General features: G+C 37.5%; 1 protein-coding gene and 1 pseudogene across 3 annotated transcripts in view; both read left to right on the top strand.

The window, feature by feature from the left end:
* The window catches only part of CBFB (core-binding factor subunit beta), an 85,426-nt gene that overhangs the window by 16,100 nt on the left and 51,075 nt on the right, over positions 1-18,251 (top strand). The gene's annotated exons all lie outside the window — the stretch shown is intronic.
* Positions 3,921-5,477, top strand: LOC105746339 (protein FAM204A pseudogene; annotated as a pseudogene).

The following is an 18,251-nucleotide window of genomic DNA, read 5'->3' as shown; positions in this document are numbered from 1 at the left end:
CCAGGCCCACCTCTGTTCTGTGAGAGCAATTTACAGTTCTTCACTATAATTTATCAGTCTCTTCCTCCCGCTCTTCCTTGGATGCTGTATAATGTTCTTCTGGTCTCTGGAGTTTCAAAATAATTGTTTCAGGTAATTCCTTTCTGTTTTATATTTGTTTTAGTGGAAGGACTGAGTCCTGGAGTTTCCTACTCCTCCATTTGTCCCAGAAGTCTCTGAATATGTTTTTTATATGTACTTTTATATATATATATATATATATGTATGTACTCATATATAAAGTCAGTTGTTTGGTGTAAACAATTTTTTTAATAGGAAGGGTTATAAAATATTTGTTTCTTTCTAACCAGGAATTAAAATTTAGTTTGTCAGGATTTGGCAGAGTTTAGAGAATGAATTTTTATCATAAATAAAATGATTTATGTAAGTAAAAAATGAATTTTCAAAACCTGTCTCTTTATGTTCTGAAAATAATTCTGTTGTATGAATGATAATTAGTAGTTGGCTTTAGTTTGTGCAGTTTTTCTTTATTAAAATAATGTTTTTCTAACACCACCAAAATCTAATTCATTTGAGCTAAGATGGAGGCATAACATTATAACTAGTTACTTTTAGAAATTCTGTTATTCCAAATTGTTGATTAAATCTGTTTTATTTATTGTACTCCAGCAAATTACCTCAAAACCTAACAGCTTAAAGCAGTATTATCTCATACAGTTTCTAAGGATCAGGAGTCTGAGGGTGGTTTGGCTGGAGTTGTGCAGTCTCTGAAGACTTGACTTGAACTGAAGGATCCCCTTCCAAGCTCACTCACGTGACTCTTGGCAGAAGGTTTCAGTTCCCAGCCATGTGGTCCTCACCATAGGAGTGTTCACCACATGGCTTCCCCTAGAGTGGGTTCCAATATAGAACGAGAAAAAATGAAGTTATACTGATTTTTATGACCTTTTCTCCAAGTCACTTGTGTCTTATTTTTTTCATTAGATGTTTGTCAGTACATCTAACGCACCCTCGACAGGATTATACATGGGCATGAATACCAGGAAGCTGGGATCATTGGAGGCCAGCTACTACAATATCCATTTAAATTTAGTGTATTCTGAAAAAAATTAGAATGCTAAAAGAAAGGAAACAAGGAGCTTCATATTCTCTTTTATTTGAAATACAGTTTTATGATTTAAGAAAATGGGCTCAGCTAAGTCAGTCTTTATTTATTCTTTCTGCCTTGGTGGTTATAGGACTAGAATATTTTCAAACCAAGAATCTTCAATAAGGAAAATTTGAAGCACAAGCGCCGGCCTGGGCTGCTGCCGCCGCCGGCGCCTCGCCGGAGTTGAGGGGCTCGGTCTTGGCGGGGTCTCCCCGCCGGGCTGCAGGCCGAGGCCCCGGTGGGCGCGGGCCGCCGCGCGCGGACTTCGCTTCGAGAGTAAAGCAGCCGCGAGCTGGAAAAAAAAAAAAAAAGGAAAATTTGTTAATGGATAACTGACTATAAATAGATGTATTATGCAAGATCAAGTCAGAGCACAGAATTTTATAACCTATCTTTCAAATATGTTTGAAACTTTAGCGCCCAGGGGGTCCAGTGAGCTATCTACATTGACTGCTTTTTTTTTTTTTTTTTTGAGTTATTTTTTATTTATTTCTTCCTCTCCTCCCCACTTGTCATCTGCACTCTGTGTCCATTCGCTGTTCGCTGTGCATTCTTCTGTGTCTGTCTGTCTTCTCTTTAGGCAGCACCAGGAACCGATCCTGGGACCTTCCAGAATGGGAGAGAGGGGCTCAATCTCTTGTGCCACCTCAGCTCCCGGTCTGCTCTGTCTCTTATTGTCTCTCCTCTATGTCTCTTTTTGTTGCGTGATCTTGCTGCGCTAGCTCTCCTCTTGGGCCAGCACTCCAGCACAGGCCAGCTGTCCGCTCGGGCCAGCTCACCTTCACCAGGAGGCCCAAGGAATCAAACCCCGGATCTCTTATAAAGTAGACGGGAGCCAGATTGCTGGAGCCACATCCACTTTTCCTACATTGACTCTTTAAAAGGGTCTTTCTCAGAGGAGGTTTAAAATAACACATTATAGGGGAGCAGATATAACTCAAGTGGTTGAGTGCCTGTTTCCCATGTACCAGGTCCTGTATTCAATCCCCAGTACCTCCTAAAAAACAAACAAGTGAAGAAACCAACTCATTGGGGATCAGAGATAGCTCAGTGGTTGAGTGCCTGCTTCCTGTGTACAAGATCCTGGGTTCAATCCCCAGTACCTCTGGGAGAGAAAAAAAACAAAACACTATAGTGGAAAGAGTTCTGAATTTGAGTCAAAAGACAATTACAATTGTTTTCCTTACCTGTAAATGGGAATCAGAACAGCTGCCCTATTCATATATCTCATGTGAGGATTAAATGGGGTACCAAAATATAGGGAAATGTCTTTTAAATAATTAAGCCCTATCCAAAGTTAGGCTATTTGATAGTTTTGTAGGGTGAGATTATATTAATAGATAATTTAATCGTGGAATTTGTGCTATAAGCATTCATTAGGTCAGCGTCACCTCAGGTAGCCAGACAAATGTTGGGACACATCTTTGCATCTTTTTGTGTTACAAATCCAGACAGTCAAAATGTTCTCAATTCTTCTCTAATAAACTGATTTCCTCTAATGGCTGTAAGGAAACAAGGAAAGCAACTGATCCGAATTTAAATTATTCTTAGGTTAATTTTTGTTGACAAAACAACCCTAATTCCTTTGATCTTTCCACTTTGGACCTACTTACAATTATTTTTTATTTCACATAAATTCAGATTATGATTGACCATAAGGTATTAGTCTTGAGTGGTCTGATTAATGTTTTTTGCATGCATTCTATATTTCATAACCTCAGTGGGATTTTGAGTTGATTATATATATACTGCAGTATATTTACTGCAGCTATGTGATCTCAGTTTGTGAGTATAAAGGGTATAAAAATATTATTTTATAAACTGAAAAAATGAACTTTACCATTTATTCACCATTTTTCTATTGAAATTGAATATACTATCTAGTTTTAATAAATTGGTCTCAAAGAGAAATATTAAACTCTTTTATGGTTGTTGCATTCCTGCTTATAATTGATCATTTAAATTAATGGTCAGATAATTTTAACACAGACATTAGTAAGCAATTATAAAGTATGTCATTACAGTATATATATATATACAGTGTATATATATACAGTATATATATATATGAACATACACTTTATCCTATATATATATATATAGGATAAGTTGTATGTTCGTTGTTAAAACAAAATCTCATTCATGGTATCTTAAGAGTGCTACTGAAAAAAACATGTGCAGTGGGCTGTTACCTCCTGGCCTAAGTGAAAGTGATACTGAATTGAACTCCAAAGTAAAGAATCTGGAATGAATTTACAGGAAGATAAAGAGGGAAGTGGATATGACTCAAGGGATAAGGCTTCCACCTACCATATGGGAGGACCTGGGTTCGATCCCTGGGGCCTCCTAGTGAAAAAGAAGAAGAAAAAGTCTGCCTGTATGGTGAGCCAGTGCCCATGTGGCGAGCTGAGTGCCCATGCGGCGAGAGTGCCTGCATGATGAGCCAGTGCCCACACAAGTGAGTCATGCAGCAAAATGACACAACGAAACAGAGATGGAGGGGAGTGTCAAGGTGAAGCACAGCAGAAACCAGGAACTGAGGTGGCACAGCTAATGGGAACCTCTCGCCATATCACAGCTTCCCAGGATTGAATCCCAGTGAATCCTAGAGGAGAGAAAAATGAGAAGAGAAGACCAAAAAGAGAAATAGATACAGAAGATCACACAGTGAATGGATACAGATGGCAAAAACAGCAGGGGGGAGGGGGACAGGAAGGGGGGGGGATTAAAAAAAAAAGATAAAGAAGATTAGGCCCGAAAATTATAAATCTCAGGTTTCCCTACAAATCCACCAAAAACTGAAACAGAGGCAAATGTAAATGTCATATATGAAGGGTGTCCTTCTGGAATTTTATTAAATATGTGGGAATAAACTTCAAGAATTGCACAAAAAACATTCTGAACAGAAAAACTTAGCCTCAAGATTCAGGAGGAAAAAAAAGAAAATACTCCAGGAAAGATAGTTGAAGAATGAAGAAGCATCTTATTATGAATACTCACCAAATGAAATCCAGTGGAAGGCGCTTATTCAGTGTTTTGGAGTCAGTGATAGGTTTGACCCCCCTTAAAAAAGAAAAAAATTGAGAAGTCAGGTCTTGAAAAGAGCATAGACAAGGCTATGGAAGAGTGGACTATTGAGAAAGTTAATGAGCTCAGCAACCAGCTTGAGAGGTTGGTGTAAAATTTGCCAAAGCTGTTGCCTGCCAAACTTTGTAAAAGCCAAAATGGCCGCTGAAAAGCCGTAGGTTGTTCAGAAAAAGAAGAAACTTGCACAGGGGGTTGAGGCAAAGAAAAGATGAGAAACCAAAAGCAGCATGGGATATATGTAACTTGCCGGAGTTCTCCAAGATATTTCTAAGACTCTTAAGTCTAGACTCAGTTTACTGAAAATACTTTACTGCTTATGTTAAAAGTCAGGGCATTGATAAAAGAAAAAATAAGCATAAAATTTGGGAGTTATCAAATCTCTTCAGACTTTTTTAAAATTTCTCCTCCCCCCCTTGTTGCTTGTGCTTGCTCTCTGCTCTCTGTTTGTTGTGTGTGCTTTGTGTCTGCTCATTGTGTGTGCTCTCTCTCTTCATGTCTTCTTTTTAGGAGGGACCAGGAACCAAACCTGGAACCTCCCATATGGGAGGGAGGAGCCCAGTGGCTCCAGACACATCCACTCCCTGCTTGTTTTAGCTCTGATTGTTTTTCCTCACACCTCCTTGTTGTGTCATCTTGTTGTGTTGTCTTGTTGCGTCACCTTGCTGCGCCAGCCCATTGCATCAGCTCACTGTCTTGCTTGTTTTCTTTAGGAGGCACAGGGAATGGAACCTGGGACCTCTCGTGATAGGCAGGCACCCAAATGCTTGAGCCATATATCCGTGTCCCCAGTCTTTTTCTAAGGAGTTGATGCTGTTGAAGGGCATGAGTTTCTGTTATTTATACAAGAATTCCAAGCACAAATTGAAGAAAAAATGATAGTTTTATTATTCATATAACTTATGATATAAAATCAGTTTTATGTTTTATCCATTTGGTACAGCATTACCAGTGAACTCTTAGTACCTTGTTGTTTGTACTCAGTTTAACTGCACTTCTTGGGAGTTTTGTTTTTAAGATTATTTGTTTATAATGAATTAGTCATAAGTGCAAGGAAGTCTTAATTGATACTGTTTTTACGAATGACTTTAATCATTTGTAAAATTATTGACTTTATTTTTTTAACTTTTTATTTGCTTAGGAGGTACCAGAGATTGAACTCAGGACTTCATACATATAGAGCAGGCCCTCAGCTGCTGAACTATAACCACTCTGCTACTGACTTTATTAGAGACAGTAGAGTTGATAGTTTACAGTTATATGGTAAAAGCAATTGATTAATTTTCATGTATGTCCAGATAAAATATTTCATTAAAGAAAAGGACGAACTAGTATTTGGAAGGTGATTTCAGTTCAGCTCTGCATGGAAATGTCTTCCTGACTCTCTCTCTCTCTCAGCCACATTATTCTTTAAATTATGAGATGGTTCTTAGATGAGAAAGTGGTATCATGTTAAACAGACTTATAACTCAGGACAATTAACTAAAAAAATATTCAGTTTTATGAGCATAACAGGAAAATAAAATTTAAAAGCATTTCATTTAATGAATGGAAAAGAGTCTTGTTTTAGATATCCTTGGGAGTGTGTGTAGCTCAGTGATTGAGTGCCTTCACATTTACAAGTTCCTGGGTTCAGTCCCTGGTACCTCCTAAAAAAAAAAAGGGGGGCCTTCTCCAAACATCTGTGACTTTGCTGCTTCTGGAGCCTTTTGTTTATGTTCCTGCAAGGTCTTTACACAAAATAAATATTGTATCTGTTTATATACCAGCCACAATATGGTAAGGTTTATAGGACTCCTTGATATTAGCTTTGAAAAATCCTGTTAAAGCTCAACAGATTCCTTCCTTTTAGGTAACATAGTCACTCCAAATAAAATATCTGCTGTAAAACATTGATATGTAATTTTTCCTCACAAAATAATTGAGGCAACTTTTAACTTCCTTTGTTAGATCTCGGTTTTAAGTATTTTGAGTCAAACTAAAATATGAAGTATTTTTTCCAACATTTAGTTATTGACAACTTGGTGTACTGAAATAAATAATTTTGGTTAAATGTACTATAATACTGTAGTAATCATTACTGTAGTAATAAAAAATAGGCCTATTTTTAAAGAAAAGATTTTATTTCAATTAATTATTTCTAAGGCAGAACATTTCCTGTCTTTTCATGAATGAATGAAGAATGTTTTAAAAATTAGTATTTTAGGATACCTTCAAGTTAAAGTTGGCATGAGTTTGCATATGGCAAGAGTACCTCTGAAGTACTTAAAGATTATATATTCACTTTATTTCCCTTCCCCTTGTCAGTTGCGTTATTGGCTTGGATTTGCCTTTTAGTGTAAAGGTAAACATTTCAGTCTTGGCACTGTCTGAGATATATATCCTAAGTTAGACATAGAATAATATGTCTGAGAGGAACATCATTAATTCTTGCTTCTACTTCTATCCCTAGTATTTTTTTTTTAAGATTTATTTAATTTATTTATTTCTCTCCCCTCCCCCCCACCCCAGTTGTCTGTTCTCTGTGTCTATTTGCTGCATCATCGTCTTTGTCCACTTCTGTTGTTGTCAGCAGCACAGGAATCTGTGTTTCTTTTTTGTTGCGTCACCTTGCTGTGTCAGCTCTCCGTGTGTGCAGCGCCATTCCTGGGCAGGCTGCACTTTCTTTCGCGCTGGGCGGCTCTCCTTACGAGGTGCACTCCTTGCATGCATCAGCCCTGCGCATGGGCCAGTTCCACATGGGTCAAGGAGGTCTGGGGTTTGAACCGCAGACCTCCCATGTGGTAGACGGACGTCCTAACCACTGGGCCAAGTCTGCTTCCCCCCTAGTGTTTTTTAATGGTCAGTTTAAGCACAGTAAGGGTAAAGACTGTTAAAATGTTATCAGCTTGGGAAGCGGATTTGGCCCAACGGGTAGGGCATCCGCCTACCACATGGGAGGTCCAGCATTCAAACCCAGGGCCTTCTGACCCATGTGGTGAGCTGGCCCACATGCAGTGCTGATGTACGCAAGGAGCCGTGCCATGCACGGGTGTACCCCACAGAGGGGAGCTCCATGTGCAAGGAGTGCACCCTGTAAGGAGAGCCACCCAGTGCGAAAAAAGTGCTTCCTGCCCAGGAGTTGGTGCCACACATGCGGAGAGCTGATGCAGCAAGATGACACGACAAAAAGAGACACAGATAGATTCCGGGTGTTGCTGACAAGAATACAAGCGGGCACAGAAGAACATAACAGCAAATGGACACAGAGCAGACAATTGGGGTGGAGAGCGTGGGGAAGGGGGGCGTGGGGAAGTGGAGAGAAATAAATTAAAAAATAAATCTTTAAAAAAAATTTTATCAACTGAAGAAATTAATTTTTGAATAGGATTTTTATATCCTAGTTTTATTGCTTCCTATTTTCAATTGCAATTGAATATTTTTTAATTAGTGTTATTTACATATGACAGAATTCATCCATTTTAAGTGTATAGTTCAGTAGCAGGTGTACACAGTCAGTTGGGTAACCACCACCACAATCAAGATACAGAACATTCCTGTCACCTCAAAAAGTTCTCTCATTCCTCTTTGTAGTCAATCCACTTGCCCTCTGGCCCAGGCAACCACTGACCTGCTTTTTATTAACATAGGTTTATCATTTCTAGAATTTCATATAAACACAGTCATATAGAATGCAGTCTTTTGTGTCTGGCTGGCACCAAAGAACATGCTTTCGAAATTCGTCAATTTGTATATCATGGACATTTGGTTATTTCCATTTTGGGCTATTAGGAATAATGCTGCTATGAACATTCATGTACAAGTCTTTTTTTGTGGATTTATGCTTTCATTTCTCTTGGGTAATATCTAGTACTGCAATTGTTGGGTCATTTGGTGCGTATAACTTTTTAAGAAACTTCCAAACTGTTATTCACAATGACTCTATCATTTTGCATTTCCACTGGCAATGTATGAGGGTTCTGGTTCCTTCACATCCTCACCAACACTTTGTAATTAGTCTTTTTCATTTTATAGCCATTTCAGCGACTATGTAGTAGTATCTGGTTTTGGTTTTAATTTGCATATCCCTGGTGAATAATAATAGTAAACATTTTTTATGTGCTTATTTGCCACTTGTATATCTTTGGTGAAATGGCTCAGATCTTTGCCTGTTTTCTAAATTGGGTTATTACTGAGTTGTAAAATTTCTTTATTCTAAATTCTAAAAAAATAAGATATTTTTGCAATTGCGTTTTTAAAAATAATTTACTTTTAATTATGGGAAAATAGCATAAAAATAATTTTAACCAATTTTTAATTAGGTTGCCTGTCTTTTTATTGTTGAGCTGTAGGAGTTAATATATGTAGTCTGAATATGAAATTCTTAGTAGATACATGGTTTCCAACTTTCTCTTGTTCTATAGATTGTCTTTTCACTTTCTTGATAATGTCCTTTGATGCATAAAACTTACTAATTAGATGAAATCTATTTTATCTGTTTTTCCTTTTGTTGCTTGTGCTTTTGGTATAAAATCTAAAATTTATTGCAGTTACTCCATTAGTGCCTTTTTTTGTATTTAGTTGCTTTTTAGTAGTGTACCATTTTGGTTACCTTTGTTATTATAATTAACATCTGAACCTAATAACCTAGTTTGACTAGAACCAACCTTTGTTTCAGTATTTTTCAAATTCTGTGTTCCTAAATATCTCCTTCCCTCTCCCATTATTATTTTTTTTTCTATTTTTGAGGTACCAGGGCGAGGAATGAACCTGGGACCTTGTATGTGGGAAGCTGGTGCTCAAACCACTGAGTCACATTCGCTCCCCTCCCTTTATATTCTTGTCTCAGATTACATCTTTATAGATTATATGCCCGTTAACATAAACTTAAAGCTTTTTAAAAAACATTTTCCTAAGTCACATGGGCCTGGGAGGCGGGGAGAAGTTTACAAACAAAAGTACATGGGAAGCAGATGTGGCTCAACTGATAGAGCGTCCACCTACCATATAGGAGGTCCAAGGTTCAAACCCAGGGCCTCCTGGCCTATGTGGTGAGCTGACCCACATGCATTGCTGCTGCACTCACAGAGTGCCGTGCCCTGCAGTGGTGTCTCCCACGTAGGGAAGCCCCATGTGCAAGGAATGCACCCTGCAAGGAGAGCTGCCCCATGCAAAAAAAGCGCAGCCTGCCCAGGAGTGGCGCCACACACCGGAGAGCTGATGCAGCAAGATGATGCAACAAAAAAGAGACACAGATTGCCAGTGCCGCCAAAATGCAAAAGAACACACAGTGAATAAACACAAGAGAGCAGACAGCGGGGGGGGGGGGGGGGGGGGGGGGGGGAGTGGAAAGGGGAGAGAAATAAATATAATAAATCTTTAAAAAAAAAAAAAAGTACAATAACCCAGAATTTTATATTTATCTATATAATTTCCCTTACTAATATTCTTTATTTCTTCTTATGGCTCTTATTACTGTATAATTTCCTTTTATTTCAGCCTGAAGGACTCCATTTAGCAATTCTTATAGTGCAGTTCTTCTGGTAATGAACATTTTGAGTTATTGTCTGTCTGTAATGACTTAATTTATCGAGTTTTTTAACAGAAAAACATTTTATTGCACTTAAGTTAGAAAATAAAATTTCTCAGTGAATCAAAGCATAGAAACAATCCCTTTAAAAGTTGTTTTTCTCCATTATGTCAGATTGTTACATAACTAAAATTAACCGCTTTGTCTATTTTTGATAGATAATTTTGCTGGATATAGAATTCTTGGTCAACAGTTTTTGTCTTTACGGACTGTGAATATGTCTTCCCACTTTCTCCAGGCCTCCTTGATTTGTGATAAGAAATCTGCTGTTAGTTTTTTGGGGGATTCCTTGTATGTGACTAGTTGCTTACATCTTGTTGCTTTCAAAATCTTCTCTTTGTCTTTGGACTTTGACAATTTTGCTGTAATGTGTCTTGCAGATCTCTTAGAGTCTATCCTGCTTAGAGTTTGTTGAGCTTCCTGGATGAGTATATTCATGTCTTTTATCCAATTGAAGAATTTTTTGGCCATTACTTCTTAAAATACTTTTCTTTTCCATTCTCTCTTTTGTCCTTCTGGAACTTCAATGATGTATATGTTGGTGTGTTTGATGGTGTCCCACAAATCCCTTAGGACCTGTTCATTTTTCTTCATTATTTTTTTTTTCTGCTCCTCACACTTAATTTCAATTGCCTTGTCTTGGAGTTGGCTGGTCCTTTCTTCTGCCTGTCAGATATGCTGTTGAATCCATCTAATGAACTCATTTCAGTTATTTATTTTGCAGTATTTCATTTTGTTCAGACAACATTTTCTTATTTTCCTTTAGGTGTTTACATATGGATTCCTGTAGCTCATTGGACACATTTAAGACAGTTGACTTAAAGTCTGTCTTACAGTTCCAATGTATGAACTTCCCTAGGAATAGTTTCTGGCATATTCCTTTTTTTCTGTGAATGGGCCATACTTTCTTGTTTTGTTTTGTTTTGTTTTTTTTGAGTATTTTGTAATTTATTGATGACTTGAACATTGTGTGTATTATGTTATTATGCAGAAGTAATTGCAGTTTTGCCTTGTTGAAATTTGCCATTTGATATTAGCATACATTCTTAAATAAATGTGGTTATGTTACAAATCATTTTAATGTGCATTTCTAGCTTTGTTTCTCTGCTAATGAGTTATTACTTGCTGTTTATATTTATTTTAGACTATGGAAATGATGTTAGACAAAAAGCAAATTCGAGCAATTTTCTTATTTGAGTTCAAAATGGGTCGTAAAGCAGCAGAGACAACTTGCAACGTCAGCAACTCATTTGGCCCAGGAACTGCTAACAAACATACAGTACAGTGGTGGTTCAAGAAGTTTTGCAAAGGAGAAGAGAGCCTTAAAGTTGAGGAGCATAGTAGCCAGCCATCGGAAGTTGACAATGACCAATTGAGAGCAATCATCGAAGCTGATCCTCTTCAACTACATGAGAAGTTGCCGAAGAACTCAACGTCATCCATTCTATGGTCATTCAGCATTTGAAGCAAATTGGAAAGGCGAAAAAACTCGATAAGTGGTTTCCTTATGAGCTGACTGAAAATCAAAAAAATCATCATTTTGAAGTGTCACCTTCTCTTATTCTGTGCAACAATGAGCAATTTCTCAATCAGATAGATTATGATGTGTGATAAAAAGTGGATTTTATACAACAGCTGGCGATGACCAGCTCAGTGGTTGAACCAAGAAGAAGCTCCAAAGCACTTCCCAAAGCCAAACTTGCACCAAAAAAGGTCATGGTACTGTTTGGTGGTCTGCTGCTGGTCTGATCCATTACAACTTTCTGAATCCTGGTGAAACCATTACCTCTGAGAAGTATGCTCAGCAAATTGATGAGATGCACCAAAAACTGCAGCGCCTGCAGCCAGGATTAGTCAACAGAAAGGGCCCAATTCTTCTCCATGGCAATGCCCAACCACATGTCACAGAACCAACACTTGAAAAGTTGAACAAATTGGGCTACGAAGTTTTGCTTCATCCACTGTATTCACCTGTCCTGTCGCCAACCGGCTACCACTTCTTCAAGCATCTCGACAACTTTTTGCAGGGAAAAACGCTTCCACAACCAGCAGGATGCAGAAAATGCTTTCCAAGAGTTCATCAAATCCCGAAGCACAGATTTTCACTCCAGGAATAAACAAATTTATTTCTCATTGGTAAAAATGTGTTGATTATAACATTTCCTATTTTGATTAATAAAGTTGTGTTTAAGCCTAGTTATAATGATTTAAAATCAATCTGAAACCGCAATTCATTTGTCACCAACTTAATACAACTCTGGAAATCTAGTTCTCTCCCCTTCTGTATTGCAAGGTTTTTTGTTGTTGTCGATGTTCTCATTGAGGTCTGGAGCTATCAATTTGTGACTTTTTCAAACTATTTTTGCTCCCATTAGGGAATGGAAAGAGAAAAGAGAAAGAAAAATAGGTACTGCCTTTAAGATTGCTGCTTTTGCCTGAGGGAAGTTGGAACGAGGGCTGCCCTCAGAGCTGGCCCCCCAGCAATCTGGAGTAGCTGATCAAAAGCCCATATCAGGCCATAACACTCCAGATTTTACAGGACTGGGTCTGTGGTATTATTTATGAATTCCAAAAATAGATATTGATTATATTTGTAAACTGGTCTCTTTCTCTGGGCGTGATACCCTTTGATTGTACAAGATTCAGCTGAGACGTCTGATTAATTTATGTTAAGATTAGGGCTTTGGTTCAGCCATATCATTAGAGTGCAACTCAGCATTGAGTCCCAGTCCCCTTGGGTTGATAAAACAGACTTTCACAGGGAAGTAGACACACAAAAGCAGATACATAGGAAGAGAGTGCTCCATAGACATGGAAGAGAGATGAGCCTGGTAAGTCTACAGAGGACTTTCTGAAGAGAACAGAACAGCTGATCCCAGAAAGAAAGGCGCCTCAAGGAGAGAGACGAGCCCTATGCCAGCCTATAGCTGAGATGGGAAGAAGCCGGAACCATGGAGCCTTAAGAGGAAGGAGGAAACCTGAACCCTCGCAGACATCGCCCACCATCTCACTTCAATATGTGGCAACAGACTTTGGGTGAGGAAGTAGCTCTTATGGTACCATGAGTTGGACTCTTTAGGGCCTGGTAACTGAGCTTCTACCCCAAATAAATACCCTTTATAAAAGCCAACAGAGTTTTGGTACTTTGCATCAGCACCCCTTTTGACTGACTAATACAAGGTCCTTATATCCTGCCCTGGCCCTAGAACCTCCATTGCTGCCTGTTCCGTAGTTGGGATATGGTAGTTGTGGCTCTGGGGGTGAAATTCACTACTCATCACTACAATTTACCAACCTCTTCGTCCTACTCTTCCCTAGATGCTGTACAGTGTTCACTTGGCTCCAGAGTTTCTAAATGGTTGATTCAGACAGTTCCTGCCAGTTCAATATTGTTTAGTGGAGGGACTGATTCCTGAAGCTTCCTACTCTGCCACTTTACCACCACAATCGAATTTTATTATGGATCAGGCATATAAAACATTGTAATAGGAAATAGAAATGCAAATTTTGCTACTACTACTACTGTAATGGACTCCTGTTTTGCCTCTCCTAACTTTTTTTCTGTTTGTAAACTTTAATACTGCTTAGCTGATACTATTGAAAATCTTGAAGTTAATGATAGCTCTTTAAGAGCTCAGTGTAGTGTTTTTATTTTTATTTTTTATTTCAATTGGAGTTGTTTTTTCAGGAGGTACTGGGGATTGAACCCAGACCTCATATTTGAGAAGCAGGTGCTCAACTACTGAGCTGTCGGCTCCCTTCAGTGTAGTTTTTAAAGTAACTTTTTCCTGATAACGGAAATAGAGAAAATTTGGAAGATAAAACTTTAGAAAAGAGACTAAATCTTCCATATCCTACCAGTTAAAACTTTGCTGATGTTTCGGTAAATTGCCATCCTTGTTTTTCGATGTATATTTTTTATTTTTGTATTTTTCTTTTTCTGTGTATATTTTTTTATTGTAAAATATACATAACATAAAAATAATTTTAACCATTTTTAAATGTCTATTCAGCGCCTTAGCCCAATTTTTAAAAAATTTTTCATTGTTATCCTGTCACTTTTTTTTTTAACTCTTTGACTCCATGCTTTCCTGATTTTCCTCCTATATGTCTAATCTCTTCTTAAGAGTTGTAGGAGTTCTTTTATATGATCTGTATATTAAGCTTTTATTAGATAGGTGATTTCCAAATATTTTCTCCCATTCTGTAGGTTGTCTTTTTATTGTAGAAGTTGAGAGAGGTTCAATTATTTGTGTATAGAAAGGCCAGGACTCAGGAATGATTTTGAGAAAGAAAAATGGTTTCTTGATGGCCGGCCGGACTTGGGAGCTTTCTGTTGCAAACCCAAGCCCTGAACAAGAATTTTGAGTTCCTTTATACAGAGAGGAAGGGTCAAATTGTTCTTTGTTTCAGTGCTTAATAGGCTTAAATTAGCATACATCATCCACATCCTAGGTAAGCTTTTAGCATGGACTTTATACATTCTAGATAAGCTTTTAGCACATTTGGTTTGCATTTTCCCTGAATATTTAAAGTTTATAGAGTTTGCATTGCTAAACTGTTTTCTGGGACTGGAGTCATTGCCATGGTCACCAAGGGCAGGACTGGAGCCTCTTACCATCCCACACCCACAAGTCACAGACAGCTTAGGTTATCTACAAGGAGATGAAGAGCCTCCCACCCATAGCCCACATTATTTTCACTTGCTTGATAATTTCCTTTGATGCACATAAGTTGTTAATTTGATGAAGTCCATTTTATTTTTTTCTTTTGTTGCTCTGCTTTTAGTGTAAAATCTAAAAATCCACTGTCTAATACAAGGTCCTGGATATATTTCCCTTGTTTTGTTATAAGAGTTTATAGTATTAACTCTTATGTTTAGTTTGTTGATCCATTTTGAATTAATTTTTACATATGGTGACACGTAGAAGTCTAAATTCATTCTTTCACATATGGATTTCCAATTGTCCTAGTACCATTTGTTGTCAAGACTATTCTCCATTGAATGGATTGGTGCCCTTGTTAAAAATCACCTGCCAAAGATGTGTGGGCTTTTTGTTGTTGTCTTATTTAACTTTTAAAACAAAAATGAAATCGCTCAAATATAGCATTTACTTATTTTTAAAATATATATCTTTGGATTTTCTGCTTGCCATGTTAATGACATGAATTTAACCTTGAAATTGGTTATCCAGGTTTTTTATTATTTTAGAAATGCTTATTTTCACATACCCTGAAATACTTAGAAAACAACATTAAATGCTCAAATCATAAGTACAACTGTGGTTGTGGTCACTGTATATCTAGGTCAGCAGTTCTGATCTGTGAGTTTTATTTTCCTCATTTTAAATTCTCCTTCTTCTTGATGGTTGTAAATCTCTAATAGGACTTGCAAAAGTTTCAAAAGCAATAATGAACATATAAACATAAACAAAGCAATAGTGAACATATAAACATAAACATGTAAACCTGAGTGGAAAAGTATCTTGGAGATAAAGTGTTAAGAAATGAAGGGAGCTTTGTGGAGCTTTTGGGGAGGTGAGCCCTTCCTAAGCAAAGTGAGTTCAAAGTAAGAAGTATGGAGATGTAAAGAGGGCAAATAGTGTTTGACAAAGAAAAACAAAAAGAAAAGGAAAAAAGAAAGAAATTAAAAAAACAAATAGCATTTGAGGTCTTAATAGTTTCAAAGCTTACAGTGGTTTGTGATGCTTAGGCTAATGTAACGTTACTTTTTTATGTGGTACGAAAGCCAGCAAGTATTTTAAATACATCTTCATGAAGAAAATTTTTTCACGTAAGAACCTGAATCATATTGCAAATTACCAAATTTTAAATTAGACTAAAAGTGTTTTCTGTTTAACAAAGCCATGTATATCTTAGATTCTTGCGGTTAGCCGGTAAGCGTCTTCTCAGATGGCTCACAAAAGGAATGGCCCTTCTAGACAGTGGATTAGGAATGGTTCTGATTGGAGCATTCTTCTGAAAAGTTGTACTTAGTGTAAATGATCAATTTATATGACACATGACATTTACTTTGTGTGGTTGGACTTACATGAAAATGTACAATAAAACCAGTTTAAAATTTCAACATGCGTTTGGGATTTTAAATTTTTCTACTATCTTTTTTTAACTCACAGCGTTCCAAATTAGGTGGTGTAGCAGTTTGATATAATTGATGAATTCCAAAAAGAAATACTGGATTATATTTGTAATCTGATCTATACATGGGCCTGATTGAGTTATGATTAGGGCTTTAATTGGGCCACGTCATTAGGGCATTGCATCCCCATGCCGTTGATGGGTAGGGACTCACAGATAAAAGGCATGGCAAAGAACATAGTTGGGGATTTCTAATGTTAGAGTTTGATGCTGAAAACCGGGGAAGTCAGCACCCAGAGGAAAGGGAAGCCAGCACCAGGAAAGAAGGAACCTTGAATCCAGAAAAAAAGTAAGCCCTAGGAACATAGGAACCCAGGAAGCCTGAACCCTTGCAGATGTTGGCAGCCATCTTGCTCCAAATAGACTGGTGAGGGAAGTGACTTATGCTTTATGGCCTGGTATCTGAAAGCTCCTACCCCAAATAAATACCCTTTATAAAAACCAACCCGTTTCTGGTATTTTGCATCAGCACCCCTTTGGCTGACTAATACAGGTGGTCTAATTCTACATTTTTTTACTTTTTAAAATATGCATATTATTCAGATGCATTTCTCCCTTTAAAAATTCTGCCATTCATCTTTTCATTTGTTAAATGTTTCACACAAGTAGAAAAGTGAGTAAAAATATATATGTAGTTTTAGAAATGATGGTAAAAGGAACCTCTATGTACCTAATACTCATGTTAAGAAATAACATTTCTAGGACATTAGAACTGTGATGTCCAATATGGTGGTCACTAGCCACATGAAGCTGTTGTGCACTTGAAATGTGGTTAGTCTGAATTTTCTTTTTTTTTTTTTTTTTTTGCCTACCTTGACCAGTGAAGGGTTTCTTGAACCCCAGGCACAGTTTTATTCTTTTTTTTTTTTTAACAAAAAGGAAAAAAGTAGATATATAATATTTATTTATATATGTACATAATATACATAAAGATATTTAATTTCCTAAATTCGATTAAGTCCTGCTTGTCTTACTTTTTAGGTTACCGAATTCTAAAATTACTTTCCCTCCCAGTTTTTTTGCTGTTGTTTTTCATCTTGTGATTTATTATTTTACCTTTCATTTAAAAAATTTTTCATTGGTTTTCCCCAACTTGTATTTTGAAAATATTTTTTAAAATTTTGTACATTTAATTATTGAAAACAGATTTGAATAAAACATACATTTGTCAATTAAATGTTCTGGATACATGTACATTTTTTGTTTTGAGTCATGCAATATGTTACACAATATATTTGATTTGTAGTAACACAGTCATACAGTATTTGTCCTTTTGTTTTGCTCAACATAATGTCCTCCAGGTTCATCTATGTTGTCATACGCTTTATGAGTTCATTTCTTCTTAATGGCTGTATAATAATAATATTCCATTGTGTGAATACACCCAGTTCGTTTATCCATTCATTGGTTGGTGGACATCTGGGTTGTTTACAACTTTTGCCAGTTGTGAATAATGCCACTATGAACATCAGTGTGTAGATGTATGTTCTTGTCACAGCTCTCAGTTCTTCTCAGTATATACAGTATTGGTATTGCAGGATCACATGGCAAGTCTATATTCAGCTTCTTTAGAACTGCCAAACAGTCCTCCATAGTGGCTGTACCATTCTGCTTTCCCACCAACAGTGAATAAGCATTCCCATCTCTCCACATCCTCTCCAACACTTGCAGTTCACTGTCTTTTTAATAGTGGCCATTTTGATCAGTGTGAAATGATATCTCGTTGTAGTTTTGATTTGCATTTCTCTAATCATGAGTGATGTTGAGCATATTTTCATGTGATTTTTTGCCATTTGTATTTCTTTGGACAAATGTCTATTCAAGTGTTTTGCCCATTTTTTAAAGATTTATTTATTTCTACCCACCTCCCCCCCCCCCCCCCAATCATTTGCTCTCTGTGTCCATCACTGTGTGTTCTCCTGTGTCTGCTTGTTGTCTCATCAGGTGGCACTGGGGATCTCTCTTTTTGTTGCATCATCTTGCTGCATCAGCTCTCTGTGCGTGGCACCGCTCCTGGGCTGGCTGAGGTTTCATGCGGGACAGTTCTTCTTGCGTGTGGGCCACCCTTATGCAGGGGCATCCCTACATGGGCCAGCACTCCTTGCTCATGGCAGCACTGCATGTGGGCCAGCTCACCACACAACCCAAGGAGGCCCTAGGTATTAAACCCTTTGGCCTCCTGTATGGTAGTCAGACGCTCCATCTGTTAGGCCACATCCACTTCCCATTTGCCCATTTTTCAATTGGGTCATTTGTCTTTTTGTTGAGTTGTAGCATCTCTCTACATAT

Source organism: Dasypus novemcinctus, chromosome 18, assembly GCF_030445035.2.
Source record: "Dasypus novemcinctus isolate mDasNov1 chromosome 18, mDasNov1.1.hap2, whole genome shotgun sequence".
Classification (NCBI taxonomy): Eukaryota; Metazoa; Chordata; class Mammalia; order Cingulata; family Dasypodidae; genus Dasypus; species Dasypus novemcinctus.
This window is presented reverse-complemented; position numbering and strand designations above follow the sequence as displayed.